The sequence below is a fragment of the Lynx rufus genome, unplaced genomic scaffold (assembly GCF_022079265.1).
Source record: "Lynx rufus isolate CCGP_SWC_20201006 ecotype Redwood Valley unplaced genomic scaffold, mLynRuf1.p SCAF_11, whole genome shotgun sequence".
NCBI lineage: Eukaryota > Metazoa > Chordata > Mammalia > Carnivora > Felidae > Lynx > Lynx rufus.
The window spans coordinates 55,690,043-55,713,776 of NW_025814825.1; positions in this window are offsets into that span (position 1 = coordinate 55,690,043).

Consider the following 23,734-nt stretch of genomic DNA (forward strand, 5'->3'; position numbering starts at 1 on the left):
GCCTGGATTGGCTAAGAGTTTCGGTAGACCTCTACGCCTCCACCCTAGGACGCCCCGGCTGTTAGGCTCAGCGGCAGGCGTGACTGTCCCCCGACAAGGCTAACCCCACGGCTAAGCCGTCTGATTGTGGGGAGATGATCGAGGGCCCGAGGACCTGTGGCCATGTACAGAACCCCTCAGATCCAAAAGCAGGACATCGGTGCCAACAGGGACTACCCCTGGGCTTCTGTCACGGCCAGGGAGGCCTGGTGGCCGGAGCCTGCGATGACGCAAAAAGATGACAGAAGCCGACTTGGAATGATCTGCCATTACACCCGCGAAGGGCAGTGCGGTAGCTCCCAGGGGCAGCGGGGCTGTGCTCTGGGGCTGGACGTCCTCCCTTGCACTCCTCAACCCGAGCGTGCCGGTTCTCTTTCTTACCATTCAGCCAACGTTTCCTGGGCGTCTGCTCCGCGCCCGGGGCCCCAGGAAATGAAAAAACTCTGGGGACTAGAATGGATGACGATCCTGCCCCCATAGAGGGTTCTATCTAGTGGGGACACAGACAATAAACAAAAGCAAGCAACCAAGCCTACGGACATAGGACTGTGTAATTACAAATAGCAATAAAAGCTGCAAGGCAGGGTGTGAAACAGAACATAATGGGAGGGGCACCTACCTGAAAATAGTCGAGGAAGGAGTCCCGGGCAAAGTGGCATTTCAGCCAGGAGCTGAAGGATGAGAAGGGCCAAGTGTGGCAGGAGGAGAGGGCTGCACCCAGGAACAGGGCCAGGGAAGGGGTCTGTGTGCTGGAGAGACCCCAGGGAGAGAGGGGCAGGAGTGTGGAGGGCAGAGCAGTGGCAGAAAGAGATAAGGTCATGAAGAGCCTTGGAAACCATGGCCGAGGGGCTGTATTACAGTCGGGACGGGGGGCGGTCCCGGCAGGATGTGAAAGTAAGAAGGGGGCGCCTGGGTGGCTCAGTCAGATAAGCATCTGACTCTTGATTTCAGCTCACGTCATGATCTCACAGCTGGTGAGTTCGAGCCCCGCGTCTGGCTCTGCACGAACAGCGCGGAGCCTGCTTGAGACGCTCCCTCTCTCTCTGCCCGTCCCCCGCGCACACTCTCTCTGTCTCTCTCAAAAGCATAAATAAATACATTTAGACAACATTTCCAGTAAGTGGGGAGGTGATGTGGATGTCAGTGAACAGAGACAGAACGGCTCAAGGGCAACAAGTTCTTTTGTTTGTTTGTTTTTTGAGTTTTGCCAGTCTCTGCCTCCCTCTGGCTTTTTCAGAATGTGCTTGGTAAATCTGCGGGATGTTAAGGCCCCTGGGCCAGACCTTGGTAGCAATATCATAAAAATATCTGATCTCATCCATCAGAGGGCTAGGGACCTGGGGAAGGGGGTGGGGTGCACCAGATAGACGGCCTAACCTGCACGGAGACTCACAATACTTACATTCCCGGGTGTGTCTGTTCATTAAACGTTGAAACAGCACTTACTAGGGGTTATAATGACCGTAGAAGCAGGTACAATTTCTAGGGAATGCCGTCATTTTTCCAGGAGAAATGAAAACATAGCAAACCTCATTTTTGAGCCCCACCCATTTGGAATTTGCTACCTGCTTCTGGGCGTTTCGGTGAGGCTCGGATGAGGTCATGAATGCAACATGCCAAACACATAGTAGGTTCTTAAGAAATATCTGTTTCCCACCCCTTTTCCCTTTGTCTACAGAAAATAGGTTTTCCAAGCAGAAAATTTCAATCACTTTAGAAACACCCATTCAGGCCCAATTGCTGGGCTAATTATAAATCACTCCTTTTTATTCATTAAGCCAGAATCCCTGAGGGCCCCTACAAAGGTGTGTTCTGTGGGGCTCATTCAAGGCCCTCTGTGTTTGGCAGACCTCCTTTGTCATTCTGGTGTTGGGGGACAGGCCTAACAGGTGTCTTTCAGCTCAGCTGGGTCATATCAGGTTCTTAGTAAAAATGCTTAAATTTCAGAAAACACGTTCAGGCTCACAGTCTCGCCAAATCCATAGGCGACAGACATGTTGTGATGCATTTCCTTTAAAGACGGGCAGATAAAATGTATCCTTCTTTTTTTTTTTTTTTAACATGTATTTATTTTTTGAGAGACAGAGTGCAAAGGGGAAGGAACAGAGAGAGAGGGAGACACAGAGTGTGAAGCAGGCTCCAGGCTCCCAGCTGTCGGCACAGAGCCGGATGCGGGGCTCGAACTCACGAACATAAAATCACGACCTGAGCCGCAGTCGAGCGCTTAACCGACTGAGCCCCCCCCCCCCCGCCAGGTGCCCCAAGATGTATCTTTCTTTAACATCAGTCCAAATCAGAGAGGTTTGGATGTTTATTTTAAGAAATTGTTATTTCATCGGTAAGGTGAGGTTTCGCTCTTAGAACAGGCTCGTTGGGGCAAAAGCCCTTTTCCACACACTGGATTTTGTGGCTGGAGATTATATTCTAAGTCGGCTACTTGAAGTTATCTGGCGCAGGTATCTTGCATGAGAAAACATGAATTATGATGCTTTTGTTAAATTGCAGAAGAGTATCTTTGCGTTGAGAAAAAATGTATCTGTTATTTTAACAGCGTAAACCTGCGCTGAATTTGGATGCTTCTATACGGTCTAGCCAGATGGATTCAAAGAATTTATGTTGGTCACAATTTTTAAAGGGCACTTCTGAATTCCATAACGATTTACAAAAGAGAGCTTTGAGGTCCTGAGGGGTACTTTTTCCAACACCCCGTCTTTGCAAAGCCCTGCTCAAAGCTCGCGCTGGAGGGTTATAAAAGGAATTGTATGGCTATCACTGTTAACCCTTGAGTGGTCATGGTATTTCACAGGTCTGTCTTATCGGAGAGAGAGTGTGTGGCCTCTACTTTTGGAGTGTTCAGGGGGCCAGAGAAGGCAGATCAGACAGAATGGCCTACTCTATACCCTCTTTCTAACCTTTTCCGCCATGGGATTACGCTATGTTTTACTGATTCATTTTGAAATCAAGGTCTCTTTGGGACTTCAGTGATGAGATTGCTTAGTTTAAATGAACCTTGGACTAATTTTCTCTCTGGCCAACAGTGACAGGAGAGAGGCTCCTGTGTGGGCTCTGGCTTATGAGTGGAAACCCTCTTGTTTAGAAACAGGTGAGGCTGGCCCCAATGCAAAGCAAAACATAAACAGCGAGAGAGAAAAGACGGAGATATGGATCGACGGAACAAAATAGAGAGTGTAGGAAGGCACCCACACATATAGGGTGAATTGATTTTTGACAAAGGTGTAAAAGCAATTCAATGGAGAGAGGATGGTCTCTTCAATGAGTGGTGCTGGAAGCATTCAATATCCGTTTACTAAAAATTAACCTCAATCCATACCTCAACCTTATGTCAAAATGGACTCAAAATGAATCATAGACCTAAATATAAAATGTGAAGCTATAAGACTTGTAGAAGAAGCCATAATAACATTTTTGTGACAGTGGGTAGCAAATATTTCAACACCAAAAGCATGATCCATGGAAGGACAAAAACAATGGACAAACTTGACCTCATCAAAAGCCAGAACTTCTGCTCTTTACAAGACAGTTAAGAAAATAAAGAAAAACAAGAAACCACAACACATTAGGAAAAAAACATTTGCAAATCCTGCATCTAATAATAAAAGACTTGTCTCCAGAACTCAAATAAAGAGCTCTCCAACAAAGACAAGGAGAGAAACATTTTTTCCAACGAACACCATGTTTTAATAGAAGCTTCACCAAAGAAGACACACAGTGCAAATAAGTTTATAAAAGATGCTTAATTCAGTCATTAGAGAATGAACACGAACACTACAATTTAAAAATCATGGCACACTTATTTGAATGGCTACAAGGAAAGAAAGGAAAGGAAGGGAGAAAGGAAGAAAGGAAGAAAGGAAGAAAGGAAGAAAGAAAGAAAGAAAGAAAGAACCTCCTGACAATACCCAGTGCTTGCAGAGACATGGAGAAGCAGAGATCTCAGCCACCGCCAGTGGGTTCCAAAATGGTAACAGCCACTTTAGAAACCAGTTTGGAAGTTTCTTATTAAATTAAATATACACTTGTCATAAGACTCAACGATCCCACTTCTAGGTATTACTCAAGTGAAAGAAAAGCTTATGTTTACACAACACAAAAACCTTAGGGGAATGTTTACAGAGGCTTTATTCATAATCGCTGAGGCTGAGAACACCTCCCACATCCCTCAGTTGGTGGAACGGGTAACCTGTGACAGATGCATGCAGGGGCCCACTCCCTCAAAGGTACGCCAGGTACCATCACGTGTGAGGTCGCATGAATGTCACATGATGTGATAAGGGGGGCACTTCACCTCTGTAGAGTTCTTCTCCCCAAACGCATGGGTATGAAAAACAAGAAAAGATTGAAGCATGGTCACTGTTTTTCTAGAACAGAAAAAAAAAAAAAAGCGGGGGGGGACATTAATGGGAAAAATGATTCCAAATAGAGTCAGAAGTTCAGTTAATAGTCATATATCAATGTTGGTGTCTTCGTTCGTGTCATGGTAACGTAAGATGGCAACTTTCGCCAAAACTACCACCTACTAAGGGTACCTAGGAACTTTGTACTCTCTTTGCAAGTTTTCTGTAAATCGATAGTTATTCCAAACTAAAAAAAAAAAAAAAAAAAGTACGCTGGGGCGCCTGGGTGGCGCAGTCGGTTAAGCGTCCGACTTCAGTCAGGTCACGATCTCGCGGTCCGTGAGTTCGAGCCCCGCGTCGGGCTCTGGGCTGATGGCTTCAGAGCCTGGAGCCTGTTTCCGATTCTGTGTCTCCCTCTCTCTCTGCCCCTCCCCCGTTCATGCTCTGTCTCTCTCTGTCCCAAAAATAAATAAACGTTGAAAAAAAAAAAAAAGTACGCTGGCCCCATAGCAAGCACTCAATCGATGATGATGATGATGGCGATTCTTTTGAGGTGAAATCAGTAGGAAATGTAGACTATACAACGTCCGTCTGAGGTTGTATGATAACTCGTAGATGGTAAAAGGCTCTTACAAATGTCATTTCACACATCGAGTTATAACAGTTCAGAGTTGGAAGGGGTGGAAGTATTATCGGGTCCAACCCCTTCATTTTCCAGCTGAAGAAACAGAAGCCCAAGAAAAAGAAGCAAGAGGAGAAAAAGTACTGGTGATCGAAATAGAAATCACGGTAAGAATTGCAAAAGTAACAGTCGTAAATCACAGTAAGCAAAATCACACAGTTTGAGTCCTGTTTTAGGTGCTTCCACATGTCCTCTGATTCGTGACTCCCCTACAGGACGTTTTATAATTGTCTTGCAGAGGGGGAAGCGGGAGGTCAGAGAGGTTAAGTCACTTGCTCAGGATCACACAGTTTGCAAGGCTGAGTCCCCCGAACTCAGGAAAAGAAAGGGAACTCAGTGGCATCGAGCACCTACCATGTAGCAGGCGAGATGCCAAATGTCCCTCGAACCTTAACTCATTTTAGCGCCCACACAGTTCTACAAGATCTGTATCCTTATCCCAAGCTCATCAGTGAGGAGCTCGAGGTCTGTGTAATCCTCCCGTCACCCAGTTGGCAGGCGGCAGAGCTGAGATTCGAGTGTGGGTCTGCTGGATCCCAATCCTGTGCTCTCTCTACCAAACTAGTTTTCTTTCAATACCAGCAGAAGCGGCCAGGCAACTGAAGCCCCTGCCTTTTCATTCACTTTTTATTCCACATTCAGGAAAGGTTAGCTTTCCTTTCAAACAGCTTCTACTATTTTCTATCCCACAAGCAGAAAAAGACGTCTTCTCTCCATAATTCCTTAAGACGCCGGGAGCTGACCGAGGGCTTTTAAGATCCTCGGGACACAGGATGACAACCGTGTCCATTTTGCAAATTTCAAAATTCATCCAAATACCTAGAAAGTATTAACAGCGTCAGTGAGATGTTAACATGACAATATTAGCTGTGGCTGACGTCTGATGCTTCGGCCAAGCTCTTTACTGGCCGCAGCCAGAGGGTATGAAAAGTGTTACATGTATTTAGACATATTGGGGAAACATACAAAGCGATCATCTGTTTGTATCCCTCTCCCATATGTGGCCACAAATGGAACACATTGAAAAGGTTACGGGAGATCAGGAGATTTAGTGAACTGGGCACAATACAGCTTTGTGGTCCGGTTTATTTTCTCATGACAATGTAAAATATAGATTGAGATAAACTAAAATCCCTCGTATTTGGTTTTATAGCTTAAATTCATAAATTCTCTGCATTCATTAGAAAGCGATGTACTATCGGCACCCACTTGAAAAGATAGCATCCCGAGGGACAGATACAAGGATATTAAAAAAAAATCCTGATCAAAGAAATATTGCTTCTTTTCTCCTCTCATTGAGCAGATGTGCACTGTGTCCAGAGAAAGAAATAGAAAAATTCCTGAGTGATTTATTTGATGAACCTAGTTTTAACCGAGGTTGTATGCCTGATATCATGATGGGGGTTATTAGTTTCTAGTTGAAAATGACCAGAGAGAATCTTGTTCACTTCATCAATATGGTCCATTTATAGGTTGTCAGGGAGGCCATGCTGTGCCGGCACAGCACTCTGTCTGAGAGTTATTTCTCTATTAGATGGTTGCTGTCTTTGCTGTGAAGACTTCTGGCTATTTAAGAAAACCCAGACCAGAAAGACATGTCTGTTCTTTCCTAGCATTTAAGACATTAAAAGCAGATGCATCACTTAGAAAAATGACTCTTTTATTCAGAGGCCCCAGTGCCACCGAAAGAGGTACCACAAAAGCCCCCTTTTGCTACCAAAGAAAGAAAGAAAACAAATATTTTTTAAAACACCCACAGTTTTTCGAGGCAGAAGATTGACTTCTGCTTTTGCTAAAAAAGAATACTTTGTACAATCTAGGGATTCCCAGACTTCACCAAACAACAAAACTATTTTTAAAAAGTGGCAAGGGGAGGTCTCCATTGCATTGCCAAATTAAATTAATTTTGCCAAGTAAATATCCCCCCGCAAATGTTCTATATTGTGTCCATCATCCTATAAAGAAAGGACACTTTAACACACACACACACACACACACACACACACACACACACACACACAATTTAAAATAACGTAAACATTTTAAAAGAACACAACCTCAGAAAGGAACTATTCCTTTCCGTGAGAAAGAACCCAGAGGCGCTTTCTCCACGGACTAAAGAAGCTATTGTCACTTATCCGTGAATGATCTTTGGGAACCACAGGAAGATCTGGTAAAATCTGTGAGGACCGATATTGACGTTAGGGGTGAAAACTGCTCGTTCTGAAAAGTTTCGGGACTATTCCATAACGCTTTGCTAACTTGTTACAGCACAACCAGAAATGGAAATAATAAAAATATAATAATGATATTAAGTAGATAATACCATTTATTTAGTATATGCTGGATGCCAGCTCTTTACAATGGGTTTGCTGTGCTGATATGTTTTAATTCTTGCAAGAACCTATGAAATCAGTATTATCCTGGTCACTGTCTGCATTAGACAACGGTGCCTAGAGAAGTCACATAGCTGGCCCAAGGTAGTCAGTGATGGAGCCTGTCCAGTCCCCCTGGGTCCGAATCCCACACACCGACCACTCTGCCCCCTGCCTTCTGATGATGATGAGCTATCGCGCTGCCTTGGCTGCGGGTCTCTAGTCCCCACATGTGCTCAGGATCTCTTGTTCTGTCTTCCAACCCTCAACCCTTAGCATAGCGCCTGACAGACAGTAGACAGCGGATGCCTATTTCTAAACAATTGAATAAACGGAGGCTTCTCGTCTGGGAAATTTGTTTTCAAACACAGTGTGGTGTGAGAAGTAAATGAGATTAAAAAAGACAAAAGCGAGATCATACACGTAAAATGCTTCAAACCGTGCCTGACCCAACATAGGAAGCCCTTGGTATATGTGAATGTCTTCCGTGACGGGTGTTAAGAAATCAGCTCCCCTTTGAGAAAGTGGATGTGGCTGGGTCTGCGGATGAAGTACCTAACAGAGGAATCGTCTCACCAGACGTCTTCCATAGAAGGTTTTTGTTTTTGGGTTTTTTTTTTTTTAATCAGAAATTGCAATGTATAAAATTCCCATGTGCATCCCTTTTCCGTTCTTCTTTTGCTCTACATGTTATCATTATAACACATTATGACCTCACCGTATCAGATATATCGAATGATGTATATGCGTCAGTATATAACAGAACGCCCCTTATCTCATGGATGAAGGACGTGCGATTTCATAATACAACAGCAATCCTTAGGCCTGCCTTGATGAAAAAAAACTGAAAACGCATATCGCTTTGTTGAGCCCCAAAGGGAAATTTCAAGAGGTTGAAAATTGGGGCTCTCTTGTGTAGAAGACAGAAGAACAAACTCTTATTTGGAAAGCAGAATTGATCATTGCTGTTTAGCAAGAGCTCCCTGACCTTCTCTGGGGCTCTCCTTTATGGATATCCTTTCGAAGCTGGAGCTTAGGAATGTATTTTTCATTTACGTCCAGGGTGCCCTGAAAGCTGAAATTACAAGTGAGATTACACGACTAGCATCAGAGGCATTGCATTATTCTCCCAAACCTTGCTGGAAATTTCCCAAGATGGCAGTGAGAAAACTATTACAAGATCCATTTGTCTCTGATTTCTGCACCCTAACTAAGTTACACGGGATACCAGGGACCGTCATTCCCAAGGCACGCCCCGGGGACCAGATTGAGAAGGTGATGCTCACGCTGTGTTTTATTTCAGTTAGCAATATTCCTTTCCTTCCCTGGAGAGATGTTTGTCTGAGCAAAGCAGCCCTGGCTGCTGAAATGACTCCTAAATCTCCATCAGCAGGATGGAGGGACAAGGAGGCCCTTCAGATGGGTCAAAGTGTTGAAAGTTGGGGTTACCCACTGTAACAGCTTATAAACTTACAAATGCCTCAGTTCAGCAGGCTACACTGTGGATAACAACTTCATTGTGTTTTGCCTTATAAAACAAAGAGAGATTCTCAAAATAAAAAGGAGAAGAAAATTAAATTTGGGATATGTGGATTTATGCTGGTTTATTTCGCCCCGGGCCCAAACAGGCTCATTTCTGGCACACAGTACCCTGTGTTTGGGCACAATGCGATTTCAGCATAGTGAGCTTTACTCTGTGGTACGAGGAGGTGAGCAACCATTTCCTTCTTTGCTCACAGACGCAGAAACGTTAGTGACTTCAAAGTAACGAACAGTTAAATACTGCCTATAACATCATCTCACCAGCTAGACAATGGATCCCCTGGGTTTTATAAAAAGAAGTTCACAAATATATATTTTAAGAACAATAGGTCAATTGAGAGACTATTTCCGATAGACCATAGATAGAAAAGATCCTTCATAGATAGATATGTATAGAAAAAAGGATCACCTTTTTTTTCACAGACAACATCTATTTTCCAAAGCTTATAGGTCCACTAAAAGCATCTTTTTTGCAACTTCTTCATGAATAAATTAAGCAGAAAAATCCTATAGTAGCAACCACTTTGCCTATGTAGACCACTTCCATTCAGGGATATATAATGTGCCAGATCATCTCAACCCCCAGGTGAGGAAATACCAGACTCTTATCATTTGAACCCCATTCCAAAGAGACTCATGTGAAGGACACAGAAAACAAAGATGATGTTTGTTTTGTCGTTTTCAAAATAGCCTCAAACACTTGATGCCTGACTGGCCCCGGCGTTTATGCAGCAAATTAAAAAAAAAAAAAATTAAATTACAAAGAAAACGAGAAAAGCCTCTTCTCTGTACGAGATCAGGCGCTGAGGGTTATTTTGTTAAAAAGCTCCGTCCAGAATCAGCTGCTCCTCCTTCCTCCCGCTGCCTCCCTTTCAGTTTCCTTTAAAGGTTTTTGTTTTTGTGGTTTTTCCAACCAATTCCGTTTGCACTTGTGAATGATAATGAATTGGTGCTTTCAGAGGAACTTGAACTTCTTGGATAAAAGATGTGCTCCATGTTTAAGTTGTTAACATTGACATGATTCTCTTCAGAGTCTGGCCCTATTAACTTGATTCCTGGGTCACTGTTTATTGTCCTAGTCTGTCACAGAGCCTCGTGGCAAAAGGTCGCATCAGAACGAAAGAACCCAAGTGACGGAGACAGAATGACTGATCTTCTTTTGATGAAATAGCTGCTGTCCTTTGCGCTCAGTCCAGGGTGGACGGCACAAAATGCTCCTGACTGCAACACCGGACAGATTATTTTCAAGCTCGTCGAACATCTGCAAACCTGGGTAGGTATCAGTGTCCTTAAACAGGTCCCTGCCCCTCGAGTCTGAGATTCTACTTCTAATTCTTGGAAGCAGTTAGCAAAACATGCAAAGATTTATGTTCCAGGCCAGTCATTTCAGCTTTGTTTACAAAAGCAAAACACTGATGACAATCTAAATGTCCAACTACTGGGGATTATCTAAATCAATTCCATTACCATACGTCATGCCACAATGCAAAACCATACCTTCGAATAATATTTACTAAATCCGGGGCGGGCGGGGGGGGGGGGGGGAGATCACAGCTTATTGTTAAGGAAATTACGCATTTAAGACAATACAGTGGTGAGTCAGATTGTAAGACACATTACATATTTGCTTCCAGGTAACCACAAATCCCGCATGTGCTCACCAGTGGGTGTGCGGGGGGGAGGGGGATTATTTTTATTCATTCTGGATATTGTGCCCTATTTCCTACATTTTCTGCCTTAAACACATATTTCTTTGATACTCAAGCAACCCCCTCCCCCCCCCCCCAAACTCCATAAACGTTACTTGTGAAAATCAGCAAGGATGCAAAGCCCTTGCAATTACATATTTAATCGGCTGCACGGGTCCACGGTCAAGTACGTCGACGAGCCCCCTTGCAAACCTGTCTCACTCCGCTGTTCCAGGCCTTGTATATAGTTGTCAAAAGGGGGTCCCATCACGCGCTGCTGCGGCTCCCAGCCCTTTATTAATGCCACATGTGCTCTTGTAAGGTTAAGTTATTAAGTGATAGACAATAATTGTCTCTATTCCAAAGTAGACGTTTCATTTCACTCGGCTCATGTGGATCTATTTCGGTATCATTTATCACAACGGCTTTTTAAGAACCATCTCAGTGGGTTGCTTCTCTTGTCCCTCCCTTTGAATGCAAGCCGACCTGAACGGCCCCAGTAAGAAATTAAATATAATTACCTACGGAATCGCACAGGGCAGAATGGGATCGCGCCAGCTTCCCGAGTGGAACAAGGCGTCTGGGGCCCCCTCGTTCTCGTTCCTCCCCGGAGTCAACTTGCCTGCATTTCCTCCCTCGTGGAGAACGCTTACATGCAGCCCCACAATGACCTGTTTAGTCGGTGGTGGAAAATTATGTCATTTGCAAGCAAGCTTTCAGCTGTGATATTTTATAATTGTTAAGATGAAAACCCGATAATCCTCTCCCCCTTCACATAAACTGCAATCCATCTTTAAACCTGTGATAATTCCTCAAACCTGCCGCTTAATAAACTAACAAACCCCAGGCCTATGTGATTTTTACGGGCGTCAATCTTTGATCAGCCAAGCTGAAATGGGTCTGATAAGGGGACGCCCTTGCACTCTGGGAGCCTCCACTCGAGTGGGTGATTGCCGCTTCCTCCTGGTCCTCAAGTGCCAAATAAGCAGAAGTCTTCCCGAGCTTCTTATCTCTTTCACTTTCTTCTCGAGATCTCTGTCGCTTTAATCCGGCATGTCTGCCGCTGGTTAACAAGGAAATCCTATGTCAATTATCGCCAACAACTTCCTGCTGCGTAGCAGTGGGGAATCAAAGCGTCGGAGAGCCTTTTCACACCAGAGAGCGGTGCAGGGTCTAATTAAATGGCCCTCATATCCTGCAGCCTGGTGGAGGCCACATGATAGATAGCTAATGAAAGATAGCCTAATTTTTTTTCTGAGCACCGTTTGGAGGCTGGTGGACTGTCCAGCGGGTCGCAGGTGAGCCCCCGGGGTGGGACCGCATGGGCTTTTTTTTTTTTTTTTTCCCACTGCTGCTAAATTTAGTGGGTCTGTTGTCAGCACCGGACAGGGGATGGGAAGGGGGCCAGCCTTCGGGAAGATCGCATCTTCCTCGAGTTGTTCCATAAGCCGGAGGTCCGAATGGAGAGGGGGAGGGACGTTCCGGAAGATACCGCCGGACGTGAAGTTCAGGCCTGGACCGAGACCCCTGCCCGTGGAATGACTCACCTGGAGGGGACATAAGAGAGTCCCCCTCCCACCGAGGAATTCGCAGCTAATATGATGCTGCTTTCAAAACAACCTCTTATAAGATCCCTGCAAATCATTCCCTTCAAATGACATTCTTGCTGTGTAGACAAACGACTATCTAGTAACTACCTATAATAATTAATATATACCAATATACAACTATTTGTAACTCTACGACTAATATATCACTTTTTTTTTTTTTTTTTTTATCTTTGTGACTCACATTTTCTCTGGCTAGAGCAGTGGTTCTCAGAGTGAGGTTCCCTGGGCAAGCAACTTGACCTGGGAACTTGTTAGAAATGCAGATTTCTCAGGCCCCACTCTAGACCTACTGAATCAGATACCCCAGGGGTGAAACCAGTAACCTAGATTTTAATACACCCTCCAGGTGATTCTGAAGCATGCCAAAATTTGAGGACCGCTGATCCAACACACTTCTAAGAACATCCTTGTAGATGGCCCGTTCAAGTTGTTAATCTTAACATCGCCATTCATTAAAAAAAAAAAAAAAAAAAAAAATCCAGCACGCTACATAATGGACACCCTCCGTGACTTAACCTGACTTTATGTCTGTCTACCTTTTACCAAAATGCATATTTACGAAGCTAGAATCACTTCCTGAGTTGTGACTCATGATGTGGTACCTTACTGAGTGGGGCAATTTCTGCTTGAATTTAAGGAAGTAGGGGGTGACAAGTGGGGAGTGTATCCACTGACATGTTTAAATCAATTTTCTAGAGTTGTGATTCTTAGGCTTTTGGATTAAAAACAAAATTCAAGGTACCACATAGAGTTAGTTGCTTTTTATTTTGTAATGGGCAATGCTGATCTTCTCTGACATTTCATATGAGAAAAGACATTTTTATTATTTTTTTAATATCAAATTTATTGTCAGATTGGTTTCCATACAACACCCAGTGCTCATCCCAAAAGGTGCCCTCCTCAATACCCATCACCCACCCCCCCCTCCCTCCCACCCCCCATCAACCCTGTTTATTCTCAGTTTTTAAGAGTCTCTTATGCTTTGGCTCTCTCCCTCTCCAACCTCTTTTTTTTTTCCCCTTTCCCTCCCCCCTGGTCTTCTGTTAAGTTTCTCAGGATCCACATAAAAGTGAAACCATCTGGTATCTGTCTTTCTCTGCCTGACTTATTTCGCTTAGCATAACTCTCTCCAGTTCCATCCACGTTGCTACAAAAGGCCAGATTTCATTCTTTCTCATTGCCACGTAGTACTCCATTGTGTATATAAACCATAATTTCTTTATCCATTCGCCGGTTGATGGACATTTAGGGTGTTTCCATAATTTGGCTAGAGAAAAGACATTTTTAAACTGACAAAAAGATAATAGTAAGGACAAAATTTTAGAATAAAAGCCAATCCTTTCAAGGAAACAAGTTTTTGTCTATGAAAAGCTCATTATGTTGCCTTTATTTTCCTCTTTTAATAAAAGATTTGTGTGTTCTTTGCTATCAAATGGTATCAGTTTCCCAACCAGTGTCTAGAAATGGCCAATGTAGGGCTGATTTAGAAAAGAGGGGTGGTGGACGTCGGGGTGGCTCAGTCAGTTTAGCGTTGGACTTTGTCTCAGGTCATGATCATGAGTTCGAGCCCTGCCTTGGGCTCTGTGCTGACATCTCAGAGCCTGGAGCCTACGTCAGATTCTGCGTCTCCCCCTCTCTCTTCCCCTCCCTTGTTCATGCTCTGTTTCTCTCTCTTTCTCTGTCTCAAAAATAAATAAACATTAAAAAAATGAAAGAAAGAAAGAAAGAAAGAAAGAAAGAAAAGAGAAAAGAAAAGAAAAGAAAAGAAAAGAAAAGAAAAGAAAAGAAAAGAAAAGAGGGTGGGTCATGCTTATGCAGTGGCTCTTGACCTGGGCTGCCTATGAAAATCACCCAAGGGAGCTTTGAAACATCTCCATGCCTGGGTACCACCCCCACAGATTTTGATTTAATTGGTCTACTTTGACATCGGCATTTTTTTTTAAGTTTATTTATTTGAGAGAGAAAACACAGGCAGGAGAGAGACAGGGAGAGGGAGAGACAGAGAATCCCAAGCAGGCCCCGTGCTGTCAGCGCAGAACCTGATGGGGAGGCTCGATCCCCCGAACCGTGAGATGGTGACCTGAGCCGAAATCAAGAGTCAGATGCTTAAGCCCCCCAGGCTCCCGGACATCAGAATTTTTCTAAGGTGACAACTATTGCTTTAATGTTTGTAAACCATCTTGTTCTACGGAGCTTCTCAAACTTTCCCAGGTGCACACTTCCCCCGGGGGATCTCTTCGAAATGAATGCAGGGGCTGTTCAGTAGATCCGGGCTGGGGCCCAATATTCTTCGCGTCTCACCACCTCACTGGGGATGCTACTGTCGTTGGTCACGCTTTGAGTATTGAGCACCTGCAGCCCTGACCTCAAAGGATTTCCTAGCGCCTCGCAGAAAGCCCGGTGCCTCTCCCAGCACCAGGAGACGGCCACCAGCCTGGATTTCCTGGAGAGGAGAGACCACCCTCTCAAGGTCAAGCTGGGAGCACATGGCTGATCGAGCTCCCGGGCTGACGGGGTCCTCACTCTAGAGGCAGCCACAGGCATCCCCCTAGCGAAACCTCAGTCCTCTCATGGTCCCTCTCATGGTTTCCCTATGTGTTTTGCGGTTACTTTGGCCATTCTGCGGTAAAGTAGACGCCTAAATTTGGCAGACATTCATGCTGTGTTGGTGGCCAAAGAGGTGGAGTGAGGGGGACAGAAAAACTATGGAGCCGAAGCCTGGTGCTTAGAGGATGACTCCACATTTTCTTCGCTGGCCTAAGCACTTCCTGATGAGACACCGACACAGCCAGGACAGGATGCCCAGACCTGCTGAGATGACGCCCACAGCCAGCCACAGGGATGTGGACTGAAGTTCTTTTTCCTGCACTTATAACCCACTTTGTACATGACACTGTCTCCCACTTGGGCAATTTATTTAACTTTCTGGGAAACTCAATGTCCTTATCTCTAAAATGGGGTAATATTAGCCACCTAAATCAGAGGGCTGTTTAAAAGTTGTTTGTTGTTTTTTGTTTTTCAGGTCTATCCATTTATTTTTGAGAGAGAGAAAGAAAGAGAGGGAGAGAGAGAATCCCAAGCAGGCTCCGCACTGTCAGCACAGAGCTAGACCCGGGCTTGAACTCACAAACCGTGAGGTCATGACCTGAGCCGAAACCGGAGCTGGGCACTTAACCGACTGAGCCACCCAGGCGCTCCCAGAGGGCGGTGTTAAGGATTAGATGAGGTGATACTTAGCAAGAACACTCTGGGAGTTACTTAAACTATTAGGGTTTTCAAATTAGGGTTGGATTCAAATTAGATTAGGGTTGGAAGAGACCTCAGAGGCGGTCTGGTTCATTGCACCCCATTTGACAGACAATATCCAATAAGTAATATCAAAATAAGTAAAAATTAAAAAAGACTGCTCAGTAACGTTTTTTATGTAGTTTAAATGAGGCGTTTCAGTAGTTTAACTCAGTTTAACTCTTGATGTCTTACAATCTTTACATAGAACATTTCTATAGCAAATCACACACATACACACACACACACACACACACAGAGTTCATAAAAAGGACTTCGAAATAATATTTTCAGTAATGCCAATAACTCAAGTGGTGTGGTGTCTACATCAGTTGTAGTTTCTATGCTTGGAATTTGAAATGTTTATTTTTTATTTTCATTTTTCAAGATTTCATTTTTTTGAACAACTCCTTTAACGTTGAGAAGTTTTTAAAAAATTTTTAGCGTTTCTTTTTATTTTTTTTAAACTTAGTTTCCTTTAACATGGAGAAGTTTTTATTTTAATTTTTTTTTAACGTTAAGATTTTATTTTTAAGTAATCTCTACGCCTGATGCGGGGCTCAAACTTACAATCCCCCGAGATCGGGGGTCACACGCTCTACCAACTGAGCCAGCCAGATGCCACTGAAAATGTCTTAGTCTCTTGAGGCAATTTAGTGTCCAACTATAGCTTTAAAAAAATCTCACTGGTGCCTGAGCTCACCCTGAAAGCACAGGAAAGTCATGCTTTAGGGATGTGCCCCACAGGCCCAGAGTGCCCTGCAGAAGAACAGCCGGGAGTCCTCCTCGGGCTTAATAAACCCCTTTCTCTAGTGTTAGTGAGGACGAGTTAAGTTCTGAGCAAATAGTAGTTCTTCCTCCCATTTAATACCCTCTGCCTCTAGATATAACAGTTGGCACCAAACGGAGTTAATTCCATCTCCAGCATAGTTCTTGAATTTATCCTGAGCTCTCCTTTAATCCAGATGCTGTCACATCACTCACCTGCTTAGTATTATTCAACATGTCATTTTCATGGGATAAAAGCTAAACTCCTCGTAGCTCCATACTTCCTAGTACAGATGGGGATACAACCCCATCTATGACTAGATACTATTGTTATCTTGATTTCACAGATGAGAAACTGAGGCACAGGAAAGCTAGATTCATTGCTCAGCTACAGAGTGAGGGAACTTGGACTGAGATTCAAGACACTAAGACACTAAATGATTGCAAACTGGATGCTATAACCCCAGCCATCACAACTGTATCCCAGGAAGGAAGAAGGGAGAAGCAAAGTGACAAAAGCCTCACCTAATAGCTTCGGCCTTCATGCCACTCTCATGAACTTAGTCATATGGCCAGTCACATGCAGGGAAGGTTGGGAAATACAGTTTGTTTGTTTGTTTGTTTGTTTGTTTTCTCGTGTTGGCGTAGGGCTCCCCTCAACCAAATCAGGGTTTTGTTAGCATGAACAGGGGAAAGGTGAACATTGGGTGAACTACCAGCCGTCTCTGCCATGAGGCATGACATTCTCATTCATTCTGGGGAAGAATTTCTTCATTCCCACCTTGGCTGAAGGACCCCCTACCTATCAGGCTGGCTTTTTGCCCTCCGGTTTCTTCTCTGGGATACAAGCTAATGTGGAGTGCCCAGCGGCACATTTGTCACTCCTCTGGGAGTGGGAGTGACGAGTTATAAAGCAGCCATAAACATGGTTACACAATTGGCTTATCAAAAGAAGATGGACAAAACAATGTACATCGCACAGTTTAGCTACGATTCTGCTTGATCTGTGACACTATAAAAACCATCATTCACCCGTGTCCTGTTCCTAAACGTTCCACTCACACTATGCCTGGCTTCTTGGTAAAGTATATACCAGCACCACGTTTTCTCATTTTTTTTCTCTCTCTCGCTGATTTTGATGCAGTCCTGTCTACTCGTTTACATTAGTACATTGACGTCAACACTTTCACCCGCAGGTGCATGGGCTCACCCCATGAACTTCACCTGAAAAAACATGTATCATGGTGTCACAGAACTAACAGTTACTGAGATTTAATTTCCTTTGAATTTTTTTTTTTTCGCAGCAACAGTAAACTGACTTCTGCCCAGCATTCCAGAATGTTCCAAAAGATAACAGTTGTGGAGAATTCCGGGGGCACTTGTTCCTACACTGAGATGTAAGCCAGTTGCTATTAGAATATTTTAACAGATGAAGACCTGAAGTAAACTTGGGATTTCCTTCACAATTCTAATTTGAGTGTTTTCATTTTATTTTTTTATTTTATTTTTTTTAATTTTTTTTTCAACGTTTATTTATTTTTGGGACAGAGACAGACAGAGCATGAATGGGGGAGGGGCAGAGAGAGGGAGACACAGAATCAGAAACAGGCTCCAGGCTCTGAGCCATCAGCCCAGAGCCTGACGCGGGGCTCGAACTCACGGACCGCGAGATCGTGACCTGGCTGAAGTCGGACGCTTAACCGACTGCGCCACCCAGGCGCCCCGAGTGTTTTCATTTTAAATGAATAATTGAAAATGTCAAACATGTTCCTTTGTGTGTATATATATATATGCGTATATGTAAATATTTCATATTATCACTTTTTTTTTTTTTAAGAGAGAGAGCACAAGCAGGAGAGAGGGGCCGAGGGAGAGAGAGAATCTTAAACAGGTCCCACGCTCAGCGTGGAGCCTGACACCGGGCTGGATCCCAGGATCTTGGGATCAAGAATCAGATGCTCAGTGCTCCTCATATTGTCAGATTTTCATACAGAAGTTTGTTACAGATTCACAGGGAAAAGGGAAAGGGTGAGAACCATTTCACCATGTATCCCTATTTCAATTCTGGTGAATTAGCTCCGCGTTACGTATACCGACGACATGGGGACAGAGGAAACAAAGACATTTTCCTAGAGGGAAAAGTGCACAACTTTGGAGTGAGACCAGTGTTTGAAAACAGGCTCAGATGTTTATTGGCAAACTTCCTAACCCATGTCAAATGTGAGTTTTCTCATCTGCAAAATAGGACGACGAGGGGGGTGATGATAACAACTACCATTTATGGAGAATTTCTCATGGGCCATATGCTAAATGTATTACATATATTATCTCACGAAGTCTCATCACAATCCAGTAATGTAATTACTATCATCAGTATTTTTGTGGTACTGCCTGGATCGGTGATCTAGAATGAGTAACAACCCCTGAAGATTTAGTGGTAAGCAACAACCATTTCCTTGGTTCACTGTGAGTTGAAAATTTAGGCTGGTCTCTGCTGAGTCATTCTTAGGATTTCTACTGGGGCGTCCATATGTCTACTGTTAGCTGCAGGTCAGGTCAGTCGGCGAGGCCCCTCTGCCTCTGGGGCTTGGCTGCTGGGGTGACAGAGGTGACTTGGGCCAGCTGTCTCTCCTCATGAGGCAAGCTGGCCTGGGCTCGTTCATATGGAGGACGCAGTCAGTACTCAGAGAAAGAGAGAGAACCCAGGCCTCTTAAGATAATAGGCTCAAAACTGACACATCACTGGGGCTCCTGGGTGGCTCCGTTGGTTGGGCGTCCGACTTCGACTCAGGTCATGATCTCACAGTTCGTGAGTTCGAGCCCTGCGTCGGGCTCTGTGCTGACAGCTCAGAGCCTGGAGCCTGCTTTGGATTCTGTGTCTCCCTCTCTCTCTGTCCCTCCCCCCGCCTCGTGCTCTGTCTCTGTCTCAAAAATAAATAAACATTAAAGATAATTTTTTTAAACTGGCACATCACCACTTCCGCTATGTTCGTTGGCCGAAGCAATGGTCGCGAAGCCAAACTCCCCAAAGGGTGTGGAAACAGACAGTATGTAGCCCTTGATGGGACGAAATACAAAGTCTGAAAGGAAAGAGAGTCACGACAGCCAGATGGCCTCCCATACTGTCTACCTCAGAGGGCTGTTATAAGGATTCACAAATAATATTAGCTAATCATATCTAATTCTTGCAGTAATCCCATGATGTAGGCACGACTATTTTCTCCATTTTACAGACAAGAGAGGTAAAATAGAGTGATGTTAGGGTTCCTCCCAAAGTTGCTCAAAACTAATGAGGCGCCAGACTCCAATGCAAGCAAATCCATGAAAGCAAATGCAGTGAAATTGACGAGGGTGGTGCCTGGGTTAATGTATTACACTAGTGTCAGTTTCCTGGCTTTGACAATGTGCTATGGTTATCCGCGGTTCTCATCATTGGGGAAGCTAAGCTAAAGAGTGCCTGGGAACTCTATATGCCCGTTTTTGCAACTCCTTGTGAATCCGAAACTATTTTAGAATACAAAGTTATTTGAAAAAAAAAAAATTCGAAGCGGTTCAAATACTTAGCTAACGCTCTGTACACATGTAAAGGGCTGAACACAGTGCCTAGTCACCCAGCAGGTAGGTGTCTAATAAATGTTAACTTCCTCTACGGAAAGCCCATTATCTCTTTAAAAGACCAACGAGATAACATCTCCAGTGTAAGAGTGGATGCCACCTCAAACAGCTTAGGAAGGGACCACCGGATCTGGCCAGAGGAAGTCTGGGATATAGCAGGGGGTCACAGCTGGTCTCCCATTAGGGCAAAGCTCTGCAGTTGTAGGGCAAAAGCAGATGTGTTTCAGGACTTCTGCTTTTCTAAGATTATTTTATGGAAAACCTTTTTCAGATCTCACAGATCCCTGAGGGGTCTCGTCTTGAAACTGGGAAAACTGGTGGGAAGTCTCATTAAAAGAGAACAATATGATATAGGGATTAGCCTAGCTTGATAGGGTCAAGCCAGGCAAGCTTACTTACCTCTCGAAGTTAGCAGAGAAAAATTCTTTAGCAGAAAAAATGCATTAGCAAATGATAGGCTACAAGTAGACCTAGTTAGGTTGGATTTTCACAAAGAGTGAGATAACAGCCTTTGAAAAAAAAATCATAAAGGAAAATAAATAGCCATGTGTTAAAGTCACGGACCTGGCAGAATAATAATAACTATAATAAGTACGGGAAAGCAGGTGCTACTGGAAACGGATGCGGTCATGACCCACTGCTTTAGCTGTTTCTATTGGGCCCCATGCCCGTGCATTAATGATTAGATGAGAAGCAGTTGATGCCTAGAATGTTCGAGGAGGATGTTTTCTGGTAATGACCAGTTGGTTTTACTTGATACCTTGACAGAGGGAAACAAGGACTCTAGTAATGATAATAATAGTAAAAATCATAATAGCTAACATTTATTGGGTGCTTTCTATGTGCCAGGAGCCTCTTAAGTGCGTTACCTTTGTTGCCTCATCAAATCTTCACGATCTTTTACGAAGGAGGAGATTGAGATATGGAAACACGAAGTGACTTTCCGAGGCACAGAAAGCCCCAATGTGGCGAAACTGGGATGTAATGGTGCATCGTCGCAGTACGGGACCAGGCTCACTTTGCAAAAGTGCTCTGGGACACGAGACCCGTTCATATCGCCGTTCCAATCATTGAGTTTGCCAAGGGATGAATGGTGGAAGATCCCAGCTGATAGCAAGGGGGCGCTTGGTGCTCTGCTTCTTGGGCGTAGAACCCAGGGCCCCACTTCTCAGGTGGGAAGGATGAGGCTTTCCCAAACTTACGGTTTTTGAGCACTTCATCTGGAATTGATTTTTGTTTATGATGCGAAGTTTGCGACCTTGTGTTCACCGCCACCCCTCTAGCCAACCAGTTGTCCCTGGGTCATTTGGTACAGAAACTGTCCTTTGCACAAGGGATCCAAATGCCACCTGTTACATGCATGATGTCCCCATAGACAGTGTGATCGATTTCTGGTTCTCCATTTTGATCCTGATCTATTAATTTATTCTTCTGTCATTGGCATATTGTTTCGATTATGATGCAGCGTGTGTGTGTGTGTGTGTGTGTGTGTGTGTGTATGTTTTATAGTGTAATATAATGGGTTTCATTATTTTGTAAGGGAAGCCCTCCAAATATTTTTCTCCTTCAAAGTTTTCTTGGTCACTCTCAGATAGTTATCACTATATATAAACTTTAAAATAGTCTCAAGCATTCTCAATGCCCCCACCCTCAAAGAAAAGCACTGGGATGCTGAATTGAATGGAATTTCATTTTTTTAGTTAATTTGAGGAATGATGCTTTTACGATATTAAGCTTTCTTCATCAGGAACATGATGTGTTTCTCTATTTTGGGGGGTCTTATTTTAAGATCTTTAATAAGACGTTATAGCTCTCTTTATATAGGCTCTACGCCTTTATTATTAAATTGATTCCTGGTTCATATGGTGAACAGGATTTTTGTTTTCATTTCTGTGTTGTAACTGCTTTTTGCTAGTTGACCTCCTTCTTGAAGTGCCAGGGAATTAACATGCTCTAGGAGACTGATGGGAAATGACATAGAAATTCCCCAGCTACTGCCCCTCTCCCCTAGTTCACACTTACGGCCACACGGGACATTCTCTATGTCCAGCTGGTAGAAAGGGAAACAGCCAGTCTGGGGCTCACAGATGGGTCAGCTCGACGTGTCGCAGCAAGCGAAAAATGAATGCCGCTGCCTTACACTCTCAGGGGTGGGTTAACAGCAGCGGGGGACGTCTTCCCAGTGGGCTTAGCAGGAGTCCACCTTGTCACACACTTGCTGTGGACGGAAGGGCATTGGGCGTTGGGCATCCTGATACAAGGATAAGCATCGACTCCTAGGAAGTGGTGAATGGCATGGTTGGTTAGGAAGCTGTCTACAAAGATTCGAAGATCAGAGGTGGGGCGCCAGCGTGGCTGGGTCACTTACGCGTCCGACTTCGACTCAGGTCACGATCTCGTGGTGTGTGGGTTTGAGCCCCACGTCGGGCTCTGTGCTGACAGAGCCTGGGAGCCTGGAGCCTGCTTCAGATTCTGCCCCTCCCTCACTTGCTCTCTCTCTCTCTCTCTCTCTCTCAAAAATAAATAACCATCATACACTGGGTGTTGTACAGAGACCAGTTTGACAATAAATTTCATAAAAATAAAAAATAAAAAAAAAGAAGAAGATCAGAAGCAAAGAGATCTGGGAGGATAGTGTATGGATGGACCCGAGGGAGTAGGCACACAGTGACCCACCCCAGTGCCCAGCAGAGGGGACCCACTGCAGAGGAGGCCCTAAATAACCAGGAGGACAACAGAGGTCAGCCGGCCCCTGCCATGGCCACGCTGGGGTTTGCACCACATGAATGGAGCAGTCATGGTGGACTCTTTTTTTGCCGTGGTGGATGTATCCATTCGTGCCGCTAAATGCTGCAGAAACCAGCACTGAGCCCTCAGTACGGTATCATTCCTTGGGGAAGAAAAACATGCCATTTGGTGATCAATTAATTATATTGGACCCCTTTCCCCTCGGAGGAGGTGACAAAATTTATCATTTTGGAGACTGAAACACATCTTGGGCATGGCGCTTGGCTTTCCCACCTGTGCCATCAGAATCCCCATTCAAGAGCTCACAGAATTTCTGCGCCCAAGCCACTCCCGCAGCCTGGAATTTGCATGTTGAAACCCTAACGCCCAATGTGCTTCTATTTGGAGAGAGGGCCTTTATGGAGATAATTAAGGTTCAATGAGATCATAAGGGTGAGGCCCTGATCTGATAGTTTTATGCCCTTTTGAGAAGAAACATCAAAGAGCTGGCTCTCTGTCTTTTCCCTGTCCATCATGTGAGGACATGGTGAGAGGGGAACCATCTACAAGCCAGGAAGATAGTTCTCACTAGGAACCACATCAGCCACTATCTTGATCTTGGACTTGCCAGCCACCAGAACGTGAGAATGAGAAATAAACTTCCATTGTTGAAGCCACCCAGTCTTTGGTATTTTCTTACACTGGCTAGGACACTTCTCAAATAAATTCCTTGCCCTCAAATCCTTGCCCCTAGTCATGCAGGGGAACCACCAAATTAAGAAAGTCCGTAGAGAGGAACGCTATCGGTTTTTATCCTCTAAACTTTTACATTTTGAACTAATTTTAGACTTTGGGAAAAAGTTGCAGCAATAGTTTCTGGATATCTGTCGCTCCGCTTGCCTAATGCTGATATCTTACGTAACTGTGAGACGATTATTAGAACCAGGAATTTAACATTGGTTCAACGCTATTCACTACAGACCTGGGTTGAATCTTACCAGTTTTTTCATTAGTGTCCTTTTTCTGCTTCAATCCTGTCCAGGAACCT